Source organism: Lissotriton vulgaris, chromosome 1_1 (assembly GCF_964263255.1).
Source record: "Lissotriton vulgaris chromosome 1_1, aLisVul1.2, whole genome shotgun sequence".
NCBI classification, from domain to species: Eukaryota; Metazoa; Chordata; class Amphibia; order Caudata; family Salamandridae; genus Lissotriton; species Lissotriton vulgaris.
Window position 1 is genome coordinate 223969356 of NC_141685.1, and position 23828 is coordinate 223993183.

A 23828-nucleotide genomic window follows, 5' to 3' on the forward strand; every position below is an offset into this window, starting at 1 on the left:
GGTGGGATTGCCACGGCGCGGGGGGGGACCTCCCCCTGACATCTTGGTGTGTGTCCACGATTTTCAGCTTAAGGAGAGGATTCTTCGGAAAGCCCGGGCCATCGAGTCGCTGCAATTCCGGGGTCATCGGCCACAACTATACCAGGACTTGGCTGCATCCACCTTGCAAAAGCGGAGGGAATTCCGACCTGTCACATCGTTTCTGAGAGAGAGGGGCATCGCCTATTCCTGGGGGCACCCTTTCAGGATCATCTTCAGATGGCAGAACCGCCTGGCCCAAATCCGCACGCTTCAGGCGGCAAAAGAGCTTTTGGGAATGGAGGATGTGCCGTCCTCGCAGGCCGCGGCGGCCTCCCGGTCTCGACGGCGCCGCCGTTCGAACTCATGGCACAGGGTGGGGCGCTCCCCCGTCAGTTCCCCTGCTAGACAGCGTCCGGACCTTTCTGCCAGCCTGCAGGAACGAGGAGCAGCAGTCGCTTCGGTGGCCTCGGCCACGTTGGCCGACTCGCAGCTTAGCTCTGGGGCGGCGTAATCCCCGAGGAATGGCGGATCGGCGCCGGAGAGGCTCGGGCCTTCTGATCGAGGGTTTTGTAAGTACTCTGGTGGGAGACGACCTCGATTGCGGCCAAGGGGAATAGTGGTTTCATTCCTCTGGCCTGTCGCTTGATTGGGGGCTTCCTACGGACTTCGGCCTACTGATCTCGATGAGTAGCTATTGCACTTTTTTTTCTGCTTTTGTACAATGTTCTGTATTGTTTAGAGGGGGGTTTGGTTGGGGGAACGTGGGGTTGGGGGGGGGGGACCCGTGACGGGAGGCCTTTGGGGATGAATGCGAAGTGTGAGTGGTGGAATGCGTGCCATGCTGTAGTGGGGATGATCCAACGACTATTCTGGAAACGTTTGGGAGCACGTGGCCGGGGGGAGGGGAGGAATGCAGAATGGGCGCCAATTGTATTACTGACAGCGGGATCTGTGTTTTGTGTCTACCATGCCGATTAGTATAGGCACTTGGAACGTCAAGGGCTTGAACTCCCCTCAGAAGAGACAGAAGGTCCTGAAATATGTTGTAGATCATCACCTTGATGTTGTGGGGCTGCAGGAAACTCATTTGGCACGGAAGGATGAACTGCGGCTTCGCCATAGGGCGTACCCCATTGTGTACAGGTCCTCTGCTGTCACGAAGCATCGGGGAGTAGCTTTAATGTTTAAGGCGGCGTTGCATTTTCAACCTGTGGGGGTCCGCAGCGATAGGGAGGGGCGGTGGCTGATGGTCAAAGGGCACGTTCAGGGTAGGCTATGTACGTTTGTTGTGCTCTACCTGCCCAATACAGGTCAGAATAGAATAAGTACTTACAGGAGTTACTGGTGAAGGTGGGGGACTTTGCGGAAGGTCTTGTGTTCATGATGGGTGACTATAATTTGGTGTGGGACGGAGAGATGGATAGCTCGGGGGGGGCGGCGGGCGGACACAGGGGTCTTTTCTGGGGCTACGCAGCGTGGGGTGGAGGAGATGGGTCTAGTTGATGGCTGGAGGTTTTTTCACCCTGATGTGAAGGACTTTACGTTCTTTTCCCATGTGCACCACTCCTACTCCCGTCTGGATTACGTCTTCCTTAGCCAATCACTTAGGGGGAACATTTTAGATGCCGCCATTCTCCCGATATCTGTGTCGGACCAGTGTCTCATGGTGCTCACGCTTCGTTGGTCGCCTCCTGACACCGCGAACCGGAAGTGGTACTTCCCGGCTTCGGTGGTCAGAGACGAGGTGTCCCATCAAGCCTTACGTTTGGCCATTCGGGACTTTTTTGTCTGCAATCCCCCGTCGGACACATCCCTGATGACCACGTGGGACGCCTTCAAGGCAACGATCAGGGGGACGTGCCTGGGCCTCAACTCGCAATTGAACGCTTTACGTAGGAAGGAGAGGGAGGCGCTAGAGGCCGAGGTGCTCACGCTTGAGAGGGAGCACAAAGCTAATCCCTCGAGAATAACCCTGCGTCCCCTGACGGCGGTGAGGGGCAAGTTGAAGGCACACTATACGAATAGGGCCGAGCTCACCCTACTGAGGCTGGGACGGCACTCCTACTCCAGTGGTAACAAGATTGGCAGGCACTTGGCCCGACAACTGAAGGACAAGAGGGAGCGTGAATACATAGGTGGGATTAGAGATACTGCGGGAGCGCTCCATCACTGTGACGGGGCGAAGGCGGACGTCTTTGGCCGCTTCTACGCCGCTTTGTACAAGGGGGACGAGCTAGATACTGCTAAACAACGGGAGTTCCTGCAGCGCTTATCGATTCCGCAGGTCTCAGGGGCTTGGAACGACTTACTCGATGCTCCGATCACGAGGGAGGAGGTCCTCTCTGCCATCAAAAACTTGAAATTGCACAAAGCCCCCGGACCCGAAGGGTTCACCGCAGTTTTTTATCAGACCTCTGCGACTGAGGTGTGTGACTTCCTGGTCGCCCTCTTTAACGATATGGTTGGCCCTGGGGTGAATTCTGGGACTCTTGCGGAGGCAGTGATCACGGTCCTGCCGGAGCCGGGGAAGGACCCGGAGCAGTGTGCCTCGTACCGCCCCATAGCCCTACTCAATATCGACGCGAAGCTCTACTCGGCTATTTTAGCAAGTCGCCTACAGGACCTGCTGCCGACGATTATCCACGCGGACCAATCTGGCTTCATTAAAGGCCGCCAGACGCACGATAACACTAGGAGGGTAATCCACCTTATTGAGAAGGCGGACAAGTTCCACATCCCGGCGGTCTTGGTGGGGCTGGACGCAGAGAAGGCCTTCGACCGAGTGGACTGGGGCTTCTTATTCCACACGTTACAGGCGTTTGGTTTCTCCGATCGATTCATCGCGATGGTGAGAGCCAACTTTTGCAGCCCGCGATCGAGGGTGGCGGTGAACGGCCACTTGTCGGCCTTCTTCCGGCACTCACGAGGCACCAGGCAGGGGTGTCCCCTCTCGCCCTTGTTGTTTGCGCTCAGCATCGAGCCCCTGGCGCTGGCCGTCCGGGAGCACGAGGGGGTGAAGGGCATCCCATTCACGGGGGAACAGCACAAGATCACCCTTTTTGCAGATGATGTCCTGCTGTCAGTGGCCGACCCCGCTAACTCTCTTCCATGTGTGCGAGATATATTGCTGGCATTTGAAGCGGTGGCCGGCTTCAAAGTTAATTATGGCAAGTCGTATGTCCTGAACCTGACCCTATCTCAGGCCGAGGTGGCACAGGTGAGGGCGACGACGCCTCTGGCATGGGCCTCGGGCTCCATTCTATACTTAGGGGTTCATCTCACCCCTACGGTGGGCGGCCTCTTCGCAGCCAACTTCCCGCCCCTCTTGGCCAAGTCGCGGGCGGAATTGGAGAAATGGAAACCAAAATACCTATCCTGGCTAGGACGGGTACATGCCATCAAGATGGTCCTTCTCCCCAAGTATCTGTACCTGTTCCAGGCCCTACCGATCCCATTGCCCTCCACTTTTTTTAGCCACCTTAAATCGATGATGTTGAAATTTGTCTGGCAGGGTGGTCGGGCGCGGCTTTCGTTTACACTCCTGCGACGCCTGCGGAATGACGGGGGGGGTCGGCCTTCCGGATTTTAACCTCTATTACAAAGCGGCCCAACTTAGAGTCATGGTGGAGTGGTCACAGCAGTTTTCCGACAAACACTGGCTGCATATGGACCGGAGTGTGGCAGGCTGGTCCATCTGGGACCTGGCATGGAAGCCGAAGCGGGACCGCCCAGCAAACGCGTATATTAGTACCCCCACGGGGACTACGCTGAAAGTCTGGGATACACTGGCGGGCGATGAGAGGTGGACGACCTTTCCATCCCCATTCACTCCATTGCATTTCAATCCGGAGTTCCCACCGGCGCTCATCGAGGGCCCCTTTGACGGCTGGAGGGAGGGGGGATGCCGGGCGTTACTTCACCTATTCCACGGCCCCGATCCCCTGACGTTTGGGAACTGCATGCGGGACTACCAAGTGCAGCCGGTGGAGCGATACAGGCTTCTACAATTGCTCCATTGGGCCACGTCGCCGGGGGTGCGGGAGGCCGCGACGAGGCCTCCGTCCGACTTTGAGGCCTTTCTCCTGAAGACCTCCGCGATGAAGGGGGTCATCTCCTTTCTCTACCAGCTGCTGCTCCGCTCGGCCCTTTCCCCCAGACCGCGCTACATGGAGCAATGGGAGGAGATGGTGGGGAGGGATATCACTGACGGAGAATGGTCAGCGCTTTGGAAGGACATGACGCAATTTAATCACTCCATACTCCAGAGGGAGGCGCATTTCAAAACTCTTACGCAGTGGTACATGGTCCCGGCTCGACTTCATCTCATTTACCCAGCGGTCACGGACAGGTGTTGGAGGGGCTGCGGCCTCCTGGGGGACTTCCGCCACATTTGGTGGGACTGCCCGATCATTAAACCCTTCTGGGTCGAGATCTTGTCCCATATTAAAGACATTCTGCAGTACCCTGCTGACGACTCCCCGGAGTTCGTGCTACTGGGTTTGAGAGACCCCGGCCTTGAACACCAGACGCGAGCCGACAAAAAGATCCTTTGGCTGTGTCTCGGCGCGGCTAAACTTACGTTGGCTTCGGCCTGGAAGCGGAAGGAGGCCCCGGCGATCTCCCTTTGGCATGCTAGATTGTGGAGGCTTTTGAGTCTCGAGAGAATGGCGGACATATTTTTAGGCAACTACAAAAATTTCAAACACGTGTGGGGCCCCTTGGTGTCCTTTCTCTCTGCTGGCTTGCCTTCGGCAGTTTGCCCGGCATCACTGAGGAATTTACATTTATTTCAGCTCTAGAGTATGCCTGTTGGATGAATGGGGAATACGAGCGGCGACGTCACGGGAGGGGGGGGGGGGGGGGTTTGGGGGAAGGGGTTGGGTGCTACTTTGGGACAGTTATATCGATGAGATGAGGCTCACTTAGAGGACGGGGCGATTCTGGACTACTTGCCGGCTGCACTAACTGAGCGACCCCCTGATGGGGGATAGGTACAGGACTGCCGACATTCTCAGCAGACGAAGACTTTAATCCGCTGGCTTTCTGTTTTGCAACTCTGCCTCATCTTACTTTCACGCTTTCCCACTGTGTGGGACCATCTGTGCACCATATGTGGTACCTTTGGTTTACTGTTCATTTTTCTTTGTCTGCAAAATAAAAAATTTTACAAAAAAAAAAAATAGAATTCACTTATTCCCACATACTGCATGGAGAATGTATACTCGGTCTATACTGGCAAGAGCAGACTTTTGAGCTACATGCTTCTAGAAGTGGATCAGACTCTATCGCAGCAGTATTGCCAAAGGGCCTCATAATCGAGGTAGAACTAGAGCCACCTTGAGAAATCCGGAAAGAATTCCAGTTTATCATAACAGTTTGAGGTAGATCTGCCGCCCTGGGCTCTGCAAATACTTGTTTTTGCAGGTCCTAGGGAATGGAGCAAGAAAGTTGAAGTGAACCATACCTCCCTGCAAACACACCCCCCTGCAATAAACTCTTATGGTCCAATTAGTGAACCATACCTCTCTGCAACCATACCTCCCTGCAATAAACTCTTATAGTGTAATTAGTGAACCATACCTGCCTGCAATAAACTCTTATGGTCCAATTAGTGAACCATACCTCTCTGCAACCATACCTCCTGCAATAAACTCTTATGGTCTAATTAGTAAACCATACCTCCCTGCAATAAACTCTTATGGCCCAGTTAGTGAACCATACCTCCCTGCAGTAAACTCTTATGGTCCAATTAGTGAACCATACCTCCCTGCAGTAAACTCTTATGGTCCAATTAGTGAACCATACCTCCATGCAAAAAAACTCTTATGGTCCAATTAGTGAACCATACCTCCATGCAATAATTTATTTATTTATTTACGTAATTTTTATAGCGCAACAAATACCCTGGGGTGTCTCGGCGCGGTGGAGCTACTGGGGTCAGTCATCCTCTCACTGGTTAAATAACCACGTTTTTAAGAGCCTGCGGAAGCTCATCAGGTTCGGGGCAGTTTTGATGGAATGTGGCAGAAGATTCCAGAGTTTTGGGGTGGCCACCAAGAAACGTCTATCTCCCCAGGTGGCCGTTCTTGTGCGTGGAACAGAGAGGAGGTTGGTATTGGCCGATCTTAATTGCGTCTAGGAGTGTATGGCTGAAAGGCTTCCGTCAGGAACCTGGGTCCTATGCCGTGTACTGCCCTATATGCAATGCAGAGGGCCTTGAATTTAATGCGGCTCTCTACTCTCAGCCAGTGGAGTTGACGAATGCCAAGAGTGGTGGAGTTGCGGCGAGGAATGCTCAGGAGAATCCTGGCTGCCGCATTCTGGATGGATTGCAGCTTTGTTATAACACGCTTCTGGGTATGGAGAAAGAGAGCGTTTCCATAATCCATTTTGGAGAAGACTAAGGTAGAGACCAGAGTCTTCCCAGCTGAGGGAGGGAGATAAGGCAGCAGCTTCTTAATCTTTTTCAGAATAAAGAAAGAAGACGACACAACCTTGTTTGTATGAAGGTCAAATACCAACTTGCTGTCAAAAATGATTCCCAGGTTTCTGGCTTTTTCCACTGGGACAGGTGGATAGCCGAGCTTTTCCGGCCACCAGTTAGAAGACCATTCTGGAGAGAGTTTTCCAAAGGTCATAACCTCGGTCTTGTCCGAGTTGAGCCTAAGACAATTAGAGGCCATCCAGGTACTGACCTCAAGCATAGCTCTCTGGAAGTTGGCTGCCACAGCGCAGCCGTCCTTATGGATGCCCAGGACCAGCTGGGTATCATCTGCATAAGATGTTAGCCGTACTCCATGTGCCTTTATTACCCTCGCTAAGTCTGCTACATAAATGTTAAATAGCATGGAACTTAACGAGGAACCTTGTGGGACTCCACAGGGGAGTACAGAGGTGGGTGAGTAGAAATCTCCCAGCCTTACAGTCTGGGTACGGTCTGCCAGGAAAGATGAAATGAGATCCTTGGCCAAACCGCTTATGCCCAGAGCTGTGACACGGTCGACTAGGGTGACATGGTCGACCGTGTCAAAGGCCGCTGACAAATCCAAAAGGATGAGGACAGCCGCCCCCCCCCTGATCCATGATCGCCCTGATCTCGTCAGAGGCCTTAATCAGGGCGGTCTCTGTCCCATGCCCTTTCCTAAAGCCAAACTGCGATTCATCGAGAAGTTATAAACTCTTATGGTCCAATTAGTGAACCATACCTCCCTGCAATAAACTCTTAGGGTCCAATTAGTGAACCATACCTCCCTGCAATAAACTCTTAGGGTCCATTTAGTGAACCATACCTCCCTGCAGTAAACTCTTAGGGTCCATTTAGTGAACCACACCTCCCTGCAACCATACCTCCCTGCAGCCATACCTCCCCGCAACCATACCTCCCTGCAACCATACCTCCCTGCAATAAACTCTTATGGTCCATTTAGTGAACCACACCTCCCTGCAACCATACCTCCCTGCAACCATACCTCCCTGCAATAAACTCTTATGGTCCAATTAGTGAACCATACCTCCCTGCAACCATAGTTCAATGAAACTACACCTCCCTGCAATAAACTCTTATGATCCAATTAGTGAACCATACCTCCCTGCCACCACACCTCCCTGCAATAAACTCTTATGATCCAATCAGTGAACCACACCTCCCTGCAATAAACTCTTATGATCCAATCAGTGAACCATACCTCCATGCAACCACACCTCCCTGCAATAAACTCTTATGATCCAATCAGTGAACCATACCTCCCTGCAACCACACCTCCCTGCAATAAACTCTTATGATCCAATCAGTGAACCATACCTCCATGCAATAAACTCTTGTGGGTCAGTTAGTGAACTCTGGTGTCTGCCAGGAACAGCCAGCCACTTCATTATTACCTTCATTCGTCTTTCCTTTCCTTCTATGCAACCCTGAGATGGGGATGAGAGATTACTGCTTGTGTTCTAAAACTCTACTTGGAGAGGGGGGGCGGGGGGGGAGTAGTGGCTGCTTTTACCTTATAAATAGTTTTACTACGTTGCTGAAAGTTCCCCTCATGTCTCCTGGTCCTTTAACAAAAATACACTACTGCATTATTAACAGATATTTCTCTAGCGTATAACCTGCCATCAGAATGGCATCACAGCAGCATATTTCACTAGCCTGGTATATGAATTTACAAATCTTTCCATTGCAGAGCAGGAATTGGTTTTGTAGAGATGCATTGTGTAAGAAACTGGATTATTTGGGGTAGGTCACTGCCCACCTCAAGGAACAAGCACACTTCTGGTCAAGGTAAACCCTCAAAGTGTCTAAATGAACCTGAGCTAAACCCATGGTAGCACAGAGCAGACAGGCCTAACTTGGGCCAATGCACAAAGTATTTATGCAGCATCAAAACAGTAAAAAAAGTCGCCCAGCAATAACAATCCCAGATTGAATTAAGAAAAAAAGAGTAAAATGTAATAAACAAAATAACACCTTAACAACAAAATTCCAATAAGTAGAACGGCTATATGAAGTGTTAAATGTTTAGGTGAAAAATAGAAGACAAAAAGCACTAGGCACTAATCAATGGTCACGTTGAACCAGGACCTAGGTGGGATTTGAGGTTGGCTACGATAGAGCATGGGTCAGACATACCAACCATTTTTGTCACAGTCAAAGATTTTAACTTCTGACTTGGTCTTATAAGTTACAGTCAACCACACAAGTACACTTCTAAGACCCCCCGGGACCTAGGGGCATGGGTATTTAGAGACTCCCATGGTATCAGACAGAGGCAAACAGCAATGTCCACTAGTTAGCTGGGCACTTTACGGAAATTGCCTCTTCCAGCCTGTGATGTCCCTGTAGTCACACATTAGATCAGTCAACTGACCCCGGGAGTTAACTCCTTTGTCCTAGGTACAAGGGGGGCAGATCCAGTCCTCTCAGGTCACAGACAGCAGGACAGTCCTCTTCTGTTCTTTCGCAGGTTGAGAAGTGTTCCTAAAAAGGTTCTACATTTCTGCCTGGCAGGAGATGGTGGGTCAGGGAGGCTCCTGGGCATTCCCTAACCAATGGAGTAAAAGTTCCAGAGGACTACCCTACACACTATTTCAGTAGTTCAAGTTTGCCTTACTGCAAACAAACCCACAGTTCCATGTGTCTGGGCATTTTCAAGATGGCAAAAGTCTTTGGCCACAAAAGACTTGAGCTCATAGTCTGGAGGTGTGAGTGAGGAGAGTACTATGGTAATCCTAGGGTCCACCTACATCTATCACTAACATCCAGTTTGAAGAAGCCACTACACCCACAACTAATCCAGAGGCATAGGTATGGCAGGACTGAAGCAGCACCCTTCAGCAACCAGACTAGATAAACCAGACTTGTCTTGGCATCCTGTTACATGTGACCCAACAGACAAGCAGGATTCGACAGGGAGGTGCCACAGGATGCCCAGAGCCTTAACTGTGAATATTTTGTTGAGGGCAGAGAGGGCAGAGGAGTTATCTCTGTGCATTCAGCACGGCCTGTTGTTTGCTACTGCAAAGCATTTCAAACCTCATTCACAACTATTCAAGCAGGGGCACAGGATGGTAGAAGCTGGAGAGCTAAAGCAAATTAGCCTTCAGGAAATTCATTAATCGGAAAGGTGACTTTTAAAAAGTTACTTTTCCTTACTGTCTATTAAATATCCAACTTCACCACTGAATTGGACTTTTGATGACCATTAAAAATAGTTGTTTGATTATTTTTCTAGCTGGTCCCATTACAAACATACAATATTAGCTTTATTAATTTGCGCAACGGTTTTCTATATTGGACTGCTATGCCTACCAGAGTGAACATTTTTATTGGGCTTGTCCCTGTAGATACAGGGTAATATTCATTTTCTACATGTCCCACTTTTAAATATCATGCACTCTACCCTGTGGACGACAAGGCTTATATTGGGGTTACTTACTAATATTTAAAAGAGAGGTTTTATCTGTTAAAAAGAGCTATTTTACTAGGTCACACTGCAGATTTTACACTACACAGTTGCAAGGCTACACACTGTAGTGTGTAGCACAATAGATGACAATTAACTTTCAGGTCTTGGGTGCGCTCTCTCCATCATATACAAGGGTCTTAAAGGCAGGTTGAATGAGCCAATCTGGAAGGAGGCAATATAAACATTTTTAAAGGAGATGTACAGGTACTACTGGTTAGAAAGGGTAAAGTGCATAAAGCTCTATAGTCACCAGAATTAGGGTCCAAAAAAAGGCAAACAAGCATTGGCATAGCCAATATGTCTTGCCTTTGGGACCTTATAAATGTTTTGTTATCCAGCACAATATCCTTGGTGCAACAACATCAACTGTTGCATGGCTAAACACTTATAAGGTTCCAAAGGCGAGATATATTGGCTATACCAATGCTTGTCTGCCATGTGTACAAGATCTCCTGCTAAATGGTGATAATTCTATGCATTTTCTTCAGCCTATTCATTGAAATCGAGCTGGTATCCCTTAGCCATGTGGTACTGAGGGCATGGTACTGAACACAGCGCACAAGGGCAGAGAAAGTCCTGTCTGTACTCAGTGAATGCCTGCCACCGCCATGCCCACAGCATACTACAGGCATGCGTGTTTTAGGCACTGGGCTTGTCTGAAGTGCATTGCCAGTGAATACAGGGTTATATGGTGCATAGGGCATGCAGTACTTTCAGATACACCAAGTATTCTCAGGGAATTCACTCATTCTAGCTCCAGGTCCACCCTCCCAAATACTCCCTGACACTTTTTAATAGGCATTGCAGAGACACACACCATTGACAACACATTCAGATCCTTGTTTCCCATCAGGAATCCTTAGTCTCACTCAGACCTCTATCCTCCTCAAACCTCTACATCTCTCTTCAGACCCCAATGCTTCCTCATCATTTCCCTGGCTCCCCTAAGGTGCTCAGGAGCTCCTTTTTCATACCCTCTTATCCCCCTGGGCCTACAAAGAAGCCCCATGCTCATCAGATCCCTGTCTTTCTGCAGGTCCCCGCGTCCCTTCTTCAGGCTCTTGGCCCTCCTAAGAAACTCAATCCTTCTCTACAGCTATATCTCTCTTCAGACGTTTCTCTTAATGTTTCTGCTCAAATCACCCTGACCCATATGCATACAGGCGCCAAAATTCATGCTCAAGTCTTCCCAGAGCGCACAAGTTCCCATGGCCATGGGATATTCGCTGAGCCTGCCCAGGTTTTTTGAATTGCACTCTAACTTGTAGATATCATTTAATAAATGTTACTACAAGTCCCACAGTGCAAAGCAGTAGCCTCTGATGGATGAGGCATCAATGGTGCCATGTCTGAACTGGGGTGGCAGAGTGGGCTAAAGAACGGTGATGGATTAAACCCAGATCTTTTGACTGGGTGTGAGTGTTTGATTGATTCAGATGCTCCGTCCATCACCACCCCCTTTTGTACCGCTTTTGGCCACCATAAGTGTGGCAGGGTATGCTCAGACGTGAGTCCCTTGCTCACTTTGCCACTGGATTCAAGCAAGCCGGGCTGAAGACGGCTGGAATGCCAGAAACCGGTCTTCGGAATCTTGTTTCCGGTCCAGGGAAGACATGGCTTGGCAGTTCGGGCTGGACTGTTCCCATGAGGCACAGGGTAGACTGATTTGCATATGGCCATGTCTGAACTGGGGTGGCAGAGTGGGCTAAAGAACGGTGATGGATTAAACCCAGATCTGTTGACTGGGTGTGAGTATTTGATTGGTTCAGATGCTCCGTCCATCACCACCCCCTTTTGTACCGCTTTTGGTCACCATAAGTGTGGCAGGGTATGCTCAGACGCGAGTCCCTTGCTCATTTTGCCACTGGATTCAAGCAAGCCGGGCTGAAGACGGCTGGAATGCCAGAAACCGGTCCTCGGAAGCTTGTTTCTGGTCCAGGGAAGACATGGCTTGGCAGTTCGGGCTGGACTGTTCCCATGAGGCACAGGGTCAGACTGATTTGCATATAGCCATGTCTGAACTGGGGTGGCAGAGTGGGCTAAAGAACGGTGCTGGATTAAACGCAGATCTTTTGACTGGGTGTGAGTGTTTGATTGATTCAGATGCTCCGTTCATCACTACCCCCTTTTGTACCGCAAGTCTTCCCAGAGCGCACAAGTTCCCATGGCCATAGGATATTCGCGGAGCCTGCCCAGGTTTTTTGAATTGCACTCTAACTTGTAGATATCATTTAATAAATGTTACTACAAGTCCCACAGTGCAAAGCAATAGCCTGTGATGGATGAGGCATCAATGGTGCTGGGAAAGAGACCCCAACCTCCTGCAGATCCCTATGGCTCCTTTCGTAGCCATAAGGGGACCAGTCTAGTTTCCCAGGCCCCTGTCTGATGTTCTTCTTCAGTCCAGGTTTCTTTCCTTTGAGGTCTAGAACTTGCATCCTGGTTTACTCCATTAGAAAACAGGATTGCAAGTCCCAGAATCATTAAAAAAAAGCAGGACTGGATAAGCACATCAAGCATGAACCTGGAAATGTTGGCAGCTCGACATATGTCCATATTCAGCCCCCACTGTCATAGCTGCCAAGGTTTCAGATTTTTTATGTAGACAATTCCATAGTTTCGGAGTTATTATGAGTGACATTCAATGACTATGAGTGACACTTTCTCGCAAACAAAATCAAGCAATGAAGATGAGGGGGAAACATATATACATGTATCAAAAATAACACCCATCTGAGCGACACAAAACTCTAGGAAGATCATAAAATTGCTGCAGAAATAGAAGGGCGCTAACCTAGTAAAAAGCAGAACTCACAGCTAATCCTCATAAAATACAGTTTTGCTAATAAGATTGGTTCATGTTCTTTTGTGAAAGCTGCCCCTATACAAAACACTGATCTTGCTGCTGCACTCCATTATTCACCAGAATTATATCGACATTTTCACCCAACTGCTGCCACTATTCACAAGTGCCTTGGGAGTGTATTATGAGGTTAGCGATTCAACGCCTTGCTTCGTGTGGTCTTTGGCAAGACAGGCATGGGCTGCAACAGCTGGCTGCAGGTCAAGGGTATACAGCAAAACACACAAGATGATGGACGGAATGTTGAACAATGGCAAAACATTCACCCCAGTAACAGATCGGGGTTTAATCCATCGTTATTTTGCTCACCAAGCCACCCCAGTTCAGACATGGCCATATGCAAATCAGTCTTGACCCTGTGCCTCATGGGAACAGTCCAGATCGAACTGCCAAGCCATGTCTTCCCTTGACCGGAATCAAGCATCCTAGGACCGGTTTCTGGCTTTCAGCCATCTTCAGCCAGGATAGCTTGACTCCAGTGGCGTAGTGAGACCGGGACCCACGTCTGGGCATACCCGTCCCACTTAGGGTGAACAGCAAAACACACAAGATGATGGACGGAATGTTGCACAAAGGCAAAACATTCACTCCCATTCACAGTTCTGGGTTTAATCCATCATTATTTTGCTCACCAAGCCACCCTAGTTCAGACATGGCCATATGCAAATCAGTCTTGACCACTGTGCCTCATGGGAACAGTCCAGGTCAAGGGTATGCCTGAGAGGAAGGACAGTTAGAAGCTGCATCTCTCCTCTGTGTCTCATTCTGGCTGACGGAATGAAGTTTTGGAGTTTTTAGGTCTCGCCTGTCAATGCGCATGCGCATTGAGCGGAGCGAGACTATAGGGGCTTAAACAGAGTTTAACCAGACTGGCGATTTGATGAAGTGCGTGTGCGCTTTTAGCTAAATGCGCAAGCGCAATGAGTTAAAATGCGTGTGCACAGCATCAAATCGCCAGCCATCTGTTCCTCAGCAGCTCTTCCCGCTCCGCCCCACAAGCTTCCCCAACGTGTGCTCTGCCTCAGCCACACTCCTCCCACACCTTTGAAGTGAAGCTTAGCTTCACTTCAAAGGCCCCTGCTACTTCACACTATTCACGGCCGCCAGGTCGTGTCTCTCCCTCATCGCCGCTCTCCCCGTTCCGCCCCCTGCTGCGGCCGTGTCGCATTTCTCCTCCCCCCCCACAGCAATTCCCTCCGTCTTGTTGTGATAAACTACCCAAACTCCAAAACCCATTCAAGTGAATTGCATTTAACTGGGCGAATACACCTTGGTCGTAAGCAGCGGGAAATAGATCGTTTTCACTAAAATAAGTGCCACCAGAGATCTTAGCTGCCCTTTCTCTTCTATTTCCCACAGTGTGCCTCTCCTCTCTTTCTACTTCTCATCCCTTTCCCACAGTGTGCCTCTCCTCTCTTTCTACTTCTCATCCCTCATATATCCCCACTGTTGCCCTTTCAGTCTAATCATCTCGCTTCGGTTTCTCGTTACCTCCTTTCTCCATCTTTTAATTGACACTGCCGCTCTCCCTTACCCGGTCCTTTCTTGTCTACTCGTTTCCCCTTGCCTCACCTTTTCTCTCGCTCTCTGATACCGCCTTGTGCCCACCATCTCTCTTCTGCTGCCCTCACCCCCGTTGTTTTCCCGCCCCCCTTTCTCCACTGCAGTCTTCGCGATTCCTCTGCTCTGCCCCTGAAGGTAGAAGCTGCCGCTCTCCTGCCTCCGTTTGTCGTGCGGCCGTGAGGGAAGCCCACATAGGCTATCCCGGCTCGCACGGAGGCAGGCACACACCCTCGTGCAGAGGCAGCGCCAGCCGTTCTGCTCCTGCACCACCGGTAGGACCGATAAAAAAAAATGAGTGAAGTAATTCCTGGTGTCCACGCAGTGCGATGGGCTCAGTACTCGGTACGGTGGATGTTGCTGCAGCGCCGGAAGCAGGCTGGAAAAAACACACACATACCACCAGTTACGAAAATAAGCGTTTTCAATTATATTCGTTTTGATGTCTGTATATTAAAAAAGTTGTTAGCAACAGTGAGTAAATGGGGCTTCGTTTAAATAAGTGGAGAGGAATGCAGGATGGGTAGCAGCGCAGTGTCTGGAGGACCGTGCAGGCTTGGAAGGGAACATCGAATGGACCTATTCTGAACAATACCCATATTTGTATGAATGAATTAATAATTATTCATGAAGCATGCAGCTGCTCTGTGTGAAGCATTCCTGGTGTTAAAAGCATGTAAAAAGGGAACGACAACTAGGACGTCTCAAAAAAATATATATATGTCTTTAATGGAGCCTTAAAGGTTTTTTTCTGTATCCGAATATCTAAGTGCTTTGGGAAGCAGGTTCATGTTTTTTGCTGTCAAATAGGCACAAGAGCATCCTCATAGCCTCTCCATGTGTATTTAGGGATAACTCTAAGCCCTCGCTGGAAGAGCTTAGAGTTCTGCTACGAGCGCACTGTTTCTCTCTCCTTCGTAGATAGAGAGAGCTGAAAATATGCCAGGCCCTCTCAGCGATGGTCACGGTTTTCAACATTATCCTCTGTTTAATGGGAGCCAATGTAGAGGCTTCAAGTTTTACATAGTATTGTCTTTTGGGGCATGCCAAAATAAGATAAGCCGCTGTATTTTGGACTAGTTGGAGTTTATTAAGAAGTCCTCTTGGTAGTCCAACTCACACCCTCACCCACCCTCACTCATCCTCACCCCCTCATCCTCACACACCCTCGCCCCCCTCACAACCCTCTCACCCTCACTCAGCCTCACACCCTCACCCTCACACACCCTCACCCTCACACACCCTCACCCTCACACCCTCACTCATCCTCACCCCCTCATCCTCACTCACCCTCACACCCTTACCCCCTCACAACCCTCTCACCCTCACCCTCACACACCCTCACCCCCACTCACCCTCACACACCCTTACCCTCATCCCCTCACCATCACACACCCTCAGTCACCCTCACCCTCACACCCCCTCACCCTCACCCCCTCACACACCCTCACTCACCGTCACACACCCTCACCCTCACACACCCTCACTCACCCTCATAACCCCTCACCCTCACACCCCTCACACCACTCAGTGCTACAACACATATTGTGTTACAATACGTGTCACATTTGCGAAAGATAAAACTATTGGCATTGTAAATAACAAAGCTATTAATGTAGCTATTTTCAAAACAAGCACATAAATAAAAAATGTGTCCTTTACAATACCAGTAGCTCAAACTTTCCTAATGTGAGACCTATTGCATTGCTGTGCTTCTCTCCCCTGCTGCACTCTCCTGCTCTCTAGAGATGTGGCCTAACGACCAGAGCTGCCATCTAAGTCACGTAAATACAAAACATGTTGCATTCCAAATGCTATAGGTGTCACATTCGCGAAAGCTATAACTATTGGCATTGTAAATGACAAAGCTATCAATTTAGCTATTTTAAAAACCAACAACAAAATAAAATATTTGTCATTTACAAGACCAATAGCTCCAACTTTTCTTATGTGAGACCTATTGCATTTTCAATGCTTGTTATTATTGTGTGGACAACTTAAGAGCATTAATACAAGTGATGCAGCTGTAGATGGCATTGAGCTGAGGAAAGGCAAAAACGTGCCTTTGTCACTATGGCTCAAAAAATGCCTGCTGTGGACTGCCTGCTGTGGGAGCAAGCAGTTTTGAATTAGGAAATCTTAGACTCAGAATCAAACAGCTAATTGAAACACAGCCTCTGTAGTTCGTGTTGCTGGGCGGCAGGAACAATTAATTCATGGGGCAGGCAGAAAATTGAAACCTCCTGCCTTAGCCTGCGCCGAACAGACCTTGTCCCAGGCTCCTACTGAACCATCATGGCAATTGTAATTACACTGACAGTTTGAGTGAGCTGAGCCCAGCCTACAGCCGCACACCAGCCTGGTGAGCAGTGGGCTACAGCCTCAAGCAGTGCTTTAAGTGGGCCGGGTCTCACCAGTGCTGGGCAACGGCAGTTTTTTTAACAGAGGCCTCGAAACAGGTCTCTATTGGGCTCCGTTTTGTGCCCTGGCACAGGCATCCATTTTTTCCCGAACAGCAGTGAGTGCATGAACATTGATGTGCGCGTGCTCACACTGCACAATTCTCACTAGTGGAGAAGTTACTGCATGATGTCATGCCAGGTGAGCGTTGTGGAGGAAGGGAAATCCTTTAAAGAGAGTCATTTTCTCTCGGGATTTCCCTTCTCTTTTTGAAACTCAGGAGCAGCAGCATTGTTGAGGGGTCACCAGGGCTTTAAGTGGGAGCTTTTTCAATATTATATACAAGCCATAGTTGCTGTTTATTTATCTAATGTAACTAGCAACCATTGACAAAGCCAATAGTCCTGACAAACAGCAAAATACACGTCAGGCGGAACACTATGCTAAGCACCGGTTTTTAGCTTACCAGTTTTTAAGCCATGCCCTTACAGCCCTGCCAAGTATCCCGCATCAGGCATGACGCTACCGCATTTCAGTGAGGTGGTCCGCATCACCGCACTGAAATGCGAAGTCACGCATATAAGGGTCTGTGCCTATCATGTGCTGTTCTTATAAAACACAAGCATCAGTGATATACAGGCTCGCGCTGCAGGGGAGACTTGTAACAACTGTATTGGATCGCCGCGGTAGCGCGGTATACTTTCACTTTTCCCGAGTTCACAGCCCGGGCAGCAACTTACTGAACTCAGAAAGGGCTCCAGGCTGGTCTTGATGAGGTCACAACCGGCACCGTAATGAATGCCGCGCCTGTTACATCAAACGCGCCTGACCCAGCTCTATCACCACGGTCCAAGCGGTGGCAGAGTCACTTACGAAACCCCTGGGCAGACTGGGGCGGTCGGAGTGGTTGCTTCGCGGCCACAAAGCACCAGGAACTGTGCAGCTGAGCCGGTCGGGGCCAGAGCGAGCCTGATTCGGGAGGCCGGTCACAACTCAGGGAGGGGCAAGCTAGGCGGCTGGCATCGCCACGTGAAATGCAACTCTGTTCGACTCTTTTCAAGTAAGTGTGTGTGCCTAGCCCCAAAGTTAGAGAGGGGCCTAAAGTAAGAGTTCTTTCGCAGTGGCAATAATTAAAACATCCATATTAGCTGTGCTCCCGGCTTTGAATTCTGACGTCCTCACCAAGTTCAATGCAAACACATGCCACTCTCTGCACTCGCAGCCACACACAGACTTTCACATAGTGGCCAGTCAGTGACACGCGCGCGCACAGATAACATGCACTGCATGACACCTTTCGCAGGCCAGCTCAGCGAATGCAACATGATTTCTCTGTGCTACATAAACACTCACGTGACATCTACTAATGTCACTACATGATCCTTCATATAATTGCCCACTGGCTCGAGGCTGCCCCAAATGCCTGGCGTGCATGCTGCAGTCTGCCTCAATTAGTTTTCCCTTTGCTGTGGGCCGGCCAACAACTCATACTGTGCTTTACTTTAGTTATGAGGCAATTAAATTCGGCGCTCAGGAGACGCTAGCGGGTGTCTCTTGAAGGTGGTACCCTTGTTTGTGAGCCATTTCTTGTTGCTCTAATTTAATTTCTTATGTTTCCCTCGTTTTCATTGCTGGATTTTGCTCACGAGAAGGCGTCACTCTTGGTCGTTGAAATGTCACTCATTATTACATTGACATTATGAAAATGTCACACATAGCTATCTGAAACCTTTGCAGCTATGCCCTTAATTACATTGGCAAACCCCTTTGAGAGACCCAAACCGGGTTTTTTGTCCCACTTAAAGCCCTGGCCTCAAGTTGTAAGTTAAATATTTTCAAAATGAAAGTCTCGATTCACACAGCCCTGAGTAAGGGGAGTTTTGCAGCACGGGCCAGAGAGGCAGCCAGATCCCAGTTTTGTATAATGAAGAATGCTGCTGCGCTCTCATGATGAGGAACGCAACAATATTACTCTGAGGTGGGCGCTCAGAGAGACAGTTTTGGCAAATATACACATGCTAAACTGTTTCTACTGCATCCGGCCCGGGCTGACTCTCAGCAGCAGTTGTGATTATGAATGCTGCAGCCTGCGCAGGCCTGTGCGACCCACACTTCTGGCCTGGCACTCACGAATACTTACTTTGCACAGTGAGTGTGTACAGAAGCTGTTTGCTCTGTAGTGCTTGGCTGCACTTTCTGCCCTGCTTGTCTCTGTCTGCTGTGGGACAGCACTGGTGGATCCAAGGAGGCGCTATAATGCGTGACTTCGCATTTCAGTGCTGTGATGCGGACCACCACATTGAAATGCGTAAATCAGACCCTCCAGGATTTCACGATTTGCCGCGAAATTGGCACTTTTCTAAAAATGCCCCGATTTTTACAAAAGTGCCTGCGAAATTGAAGGGTAGGGGCTGTCGGCCCAGGCTGGAGGAAGGGCGATTATGTCCAATTTGGATAAGAAAACAAAGCTGTTGCGACTTCAGCAATACAAAACGTTCGATGTGCAACATATGATTAGCTTTCTACTTATTTATTGTGACTCACTTTTTCGACGGCTTTTCACCAAAATATAACATTGAGTGACCTTGAATTAACTGCCACCGCCTGGCTCACAATTTGATAGGTTTCCTTACTGAAGGTTAACGAAATGTGGATCAGACGTAAGCAGTGAGCCGCGCAACCAACGCATCTCAGAACCAGCACCTCAAACAAGGAACAGAGGACTATGATTTAAGGACACAAACAACGCATTAAAATGTAGTGATGGCATTGAAGCATTTCTTGTAACCAATCTGTAAAGACAACCAAACTATGATGGAATGACACCTAAAAAAAGACAGGAATGTATTCAAACAATAAACAGAACGGCTACACAAGACAACAGCAAAGGTGTGTGCAGTACACATTGCAGATTTTACCGAGCAATGTTCGGTTTCTTTGAACTTAGTGAGGAATAAACGTTGTTAACGTGCACGTGTGAACCTCGAAGAGCTAAGACAAGTTAGGGCTTACTCGGTTATATCATGAAGTGAGCTAGTACAGCCAAGAAAGTGAGCCACACTTGTGCATCTAACGTTAACGCCGGTGATCTTGATCTTCCCCGCACAATCACTTAAAAAAAGACATCTAAATTGGATAGGAAAGTGTTTCAGGACTGTGCCACTTTTCAGAAGTGCATGCGTTCCTTGATAAAGGCAATAATAATAAACATTATTTTTCAGAAATTGTTTTGGAGCGGCTAGCCGCAATAGCCTAACTATACAGAAAAAAGAGCTCATAGTGCTGTAAATGCTCAGGCTATATCGTTTAACACACAGTATGCCCAAAATAACCAGAATATTTAATATATGAGGAAAGTACCCAATTAATTTATTTAAGTTATCTATGTCACTATTTAATAAAAAAATCTGCTTTACCTTCCATGCTGGTGACTAGCGCCTTTCCTAGTTTGTTATGAGTGTGCAACATAGACAATAATTTAATAAAGTTACTTGCCTGGTTGTAGTTATTTTAACACTTGTTGAAACGTATGTAGAACTGTACATTTACATTCGTTTTAATTGTGGGATTCACTTTTTAACCCACATAAAACAAATTATATTTAGCTTGAACAGTAACTTGGTCAGCTAGATGCGCAGTGCTGATACCGAGAGCCAGCATCAAGCACGAGTACCGCTGTCAATAGTCATTGCCATACTTCCCTATACAGACCCTCCAGGATTTCGCGATTTCAGGCTGAAAATGAATGATTATGAGTAAAATAAAATGCTGCTAAATTGACATATTTGTGCCGCTAAATTTCCATATTTGTGTAGCTAAATTTGCTAATCCATGCTGCTATATCCTGGGGGGTCTTGTAAGTCTAATTCCTGATGTGTGGCACTTGGCAGGGCTGCACTGTTCTTCCTCAGAACAACTTCCTCTGAAGACCCTAATCCCAGTCCTCTTCCTCCTCAGGTCCCTGGTAAACCCTGCAATTCAGGTTACCAGATAAAATCCATGTTACCAGGTGCACAGTCTTTACAGTTATGAGTTTTCCTTACTAATCTAATGCATTGTGGGAGTTGCAGTCTTGGTTCGTTTTAAGTAGACTAACATACCTTAAACCCTGATCTGTACAAGGAAACCTAGCCTGACGTCCCAGATGGTATGCCTTCCACTGGTACCCTTCCCACAGAGCCCCCAACCTTGTCCAGCCCCCTTTTCTATTTCCCCAGGGCTGTCACTGGCACCAAGTCATAAGGGGCCCTTTACAACCAGGCCTGTTGGCTGTAACCCTGGACTGCCCCATTGTCCACTTCACCTCTGGCATTGCCTAGCTGAGCCTGCCAGAACCCCTTGCTAAACATTGCTCTCTCTCTCTCTCACCCAGGTCCTCCCGCCTCCGGGTGACATCTCAGGCCCCCAGAACTCCTCAGCAGAGAGCTCGCGGCCCCTAGGGGTGCCGGGGGCCCCCGGGGCACCGATGCCAACCCCGGGGGCAATCATCAGACTCTCCCGCCAAGAAAGTGAAACTTACAGCAGCTCCTGCCGCGCGCGGCTCCACTGCACACCCCCGGCACCAGCGCAAGGCCCACCGCCTGTGAAGACAAGCCCGAAAGAAGCCGCGCCCGCACAAAGACGTCGAACGGCCACAGAAGACCTTCACAGGCAGCCTGGCTCGAAACCAATAGGCTACAAAAGTGAATGCCACTTTAGTCATTGCTGCATTTCACTTTGCCATGACGCTACTTACAGGGGGAAGGTTTGTTCCAATGGTAGCTACATTAAATAACATTTTCCACTTCGATCCCACCCATCGACCCTAAGTTTGCCACCTTTCTAAGAGAAAAATACCGGTCATTTGGTGTTCTTTTGAGAGTTTGTAAATTAGGCCCAGACATGACACTAAATAGAACTTTAATCAAAATCGTGTGTATTCGCTTGTAACATAACTTTTCTGTTTGAATTTACTTTAATTATTAGACATCAACACAGCCCTGAACGCATGTAAAAGTGCTTTCTATTTATATTTGTTGCTTGAAGTATGTACAGATGAAGACTAAAAATATTGGGGTGGTTTGCTTAATTTTTTCCCAGCCTTGACATTAAAATACTTGTGGTGCCGGTAGAAAATAGGTCAGATGGCAACCCTAATTGACTTCTACCATTAGCCTAGTCCAAAAATCCCACAGATTTGTCAAAATAAATTAAAGCCAGGGATGGAAAATGGCGTCCATGGTGACATGGAGTCACGCAGTAACCATACAAAGGCACAGTATCGATGCATATCAAGAGTCCCGATTCAGGTGGTAGCATACATGCCAACATGGGCGTAGGAAGTGTGGGGGCCGTGGGGGACATATCCCCCCCCCCAGATTTTGGAGTGGGGGGACACAGGTGACAAGGGTAAATGTATATGTCTTGTAAAGCGCACTGCTGCCCTGAGGCGTCGTGGCGCTGTAGACCGCTGGGGAACCCGTCCTGGCTATCCCTGTGAGATGGTCCCTACTAGGTATCTCCAAGGTGAAACCATGCATCCCCGGCGAATGTGGGGGGCCGTTGTAGAGATGAGGCAAGCTAATGCCCAGAGTTGCCGAGTGTGATCCCTGGTTAGAGTAGGCACCGAGGTGAGAATTTTCGAGTCCGCTGACCCTGGTCCACAACCCTGCCGCATTGGGGATTGAACCCTGGTCCCCGGCCGTTCTCTGCTTCCGGGTCTGCCGCCTATAACCAGTGAGCCACACCACTCCACGGAGGACAAGGCGACAAAAGAATTTCCCTTCTCCCTTCTGTTATTCGCAGGGCCATTAGCGCGCAAAAGCGCTACCTAATGGCCCTGTACTTGACCTGTGACCTCACCTGCCTGCAGTCAAAGAGGCCACCCGCCCTCTGCCCTTTGTTATTCTGCAGTAAGGTTCGGCCAGTCTGGGAAGGGCAGAGAAAGAAAAAACTTGTCTCTTTTGCATCACGCCCAGAGAAGGCAAGGACAGTGTCCGCTTCTCCTGCTCTGCCTCTGCTTCCCTCCTCCCCCTCTCTCTTTTTCCTCCATCTCTTTCTCTGTCTGTCTCGCTTATCCTTAAGTGCTGATTTCAAAACCGGTCCCCGGGAGCTTGTTTCCTTCCCAGTGTAAGAATTGGCTTTTGTAGTTTGGTTTGCCCTGTTCCCATCATGCACTGGGACAGGAACAGACTAATTTGCATACAGCCAGGTTCTGAAACTGGGATGGTGCAGTGAGCTAAAAAACGGTGTTGGATCTAGCCCTGATCTCTTGACTGGGTGAGAGCTTTCTGCTTAATTCAGAGACTCTGTCCCTCACCACCCCTTGTTGTAAATATTTTTGTCCACCCTAAGCGTGGAAGGGTATTCTCAGATGTGAGACCCTTGCTCATTGCACCATCAGGATTCAAGCAAACCGGGCCGAAGACGGCTGTAATGCCAGAAACCGGTCCCCGGGAGCTTGTTTCCTTCCCAGTGTAAGAATTGGCTTTTGTAGTTTGGTTTGCCCTGTTCCCATCATGCACTGGGACAGGAACAGACTAATTTGCATACAGCCAGGTTCTGAAACTGGGATGGTGCAGTGAGCTAAAAAACGGTGTTGGATCTAGCCCTGATCTCTTGACTGGGTGAGAGCTTTCTGCTTAATTCAGAGACTCTGTCCCTCACCACCCCTTGTTGTAAATATTTTTGTCCACCCTAAGCGTGGAAGGGTATTCTCAGATGTGAGACCCTTGCTCATTGCACCATCAGGATTCAAGCAAACCGGGCCGAAGACGGCTGTAATGCCAGAAACCGGTCCCCGGGAGCTTGTTTCCTTCCCAGTGTAAGAATTGGCTTTTGTAGTTTGGTTTGCCCTGTTCCCATCATGCACTGGGACAGGAACAGACTAATTTGCATACAGCCAGGTTCTGAAACTGGGATGGTGCAGTGAGCTAAAAAACGGTGTTGGATCTAGCCCTGATCTCTTGACTGGGTGAGAGCTTTCTGCTTAATTCAGAGACTCTGTCCCTCACCACCCCTTGTTGTAAATATTTTTGTCCACCCTA

At 49.0% G+C, this 23828-nt stretch overlaps 1 protein-coding gene across 3 annotated transcripts in view; it reads right to left on the minus strand.

Moving 5' to 3' along the window:
• Positions 1-21393, minus strand: part of CENPQ (centromere protein Q) — a 142494-nt gene extending 121101 nt beyond the window's left edge. Inside the window, exon 1 of one of the 3 annotated variants that reach the window (XM_086952231.1) lies at positions 21335-21393. The gene's annotated coding sequence lies outside the window, so the exon portion shown is untranslated. The other 2 variants (XM_086952229.1, XM_086952230.1) reach the window with 2 other exon arrangements.
• Positions 21394-23828: the final 2435 nt, after the last annotated feature.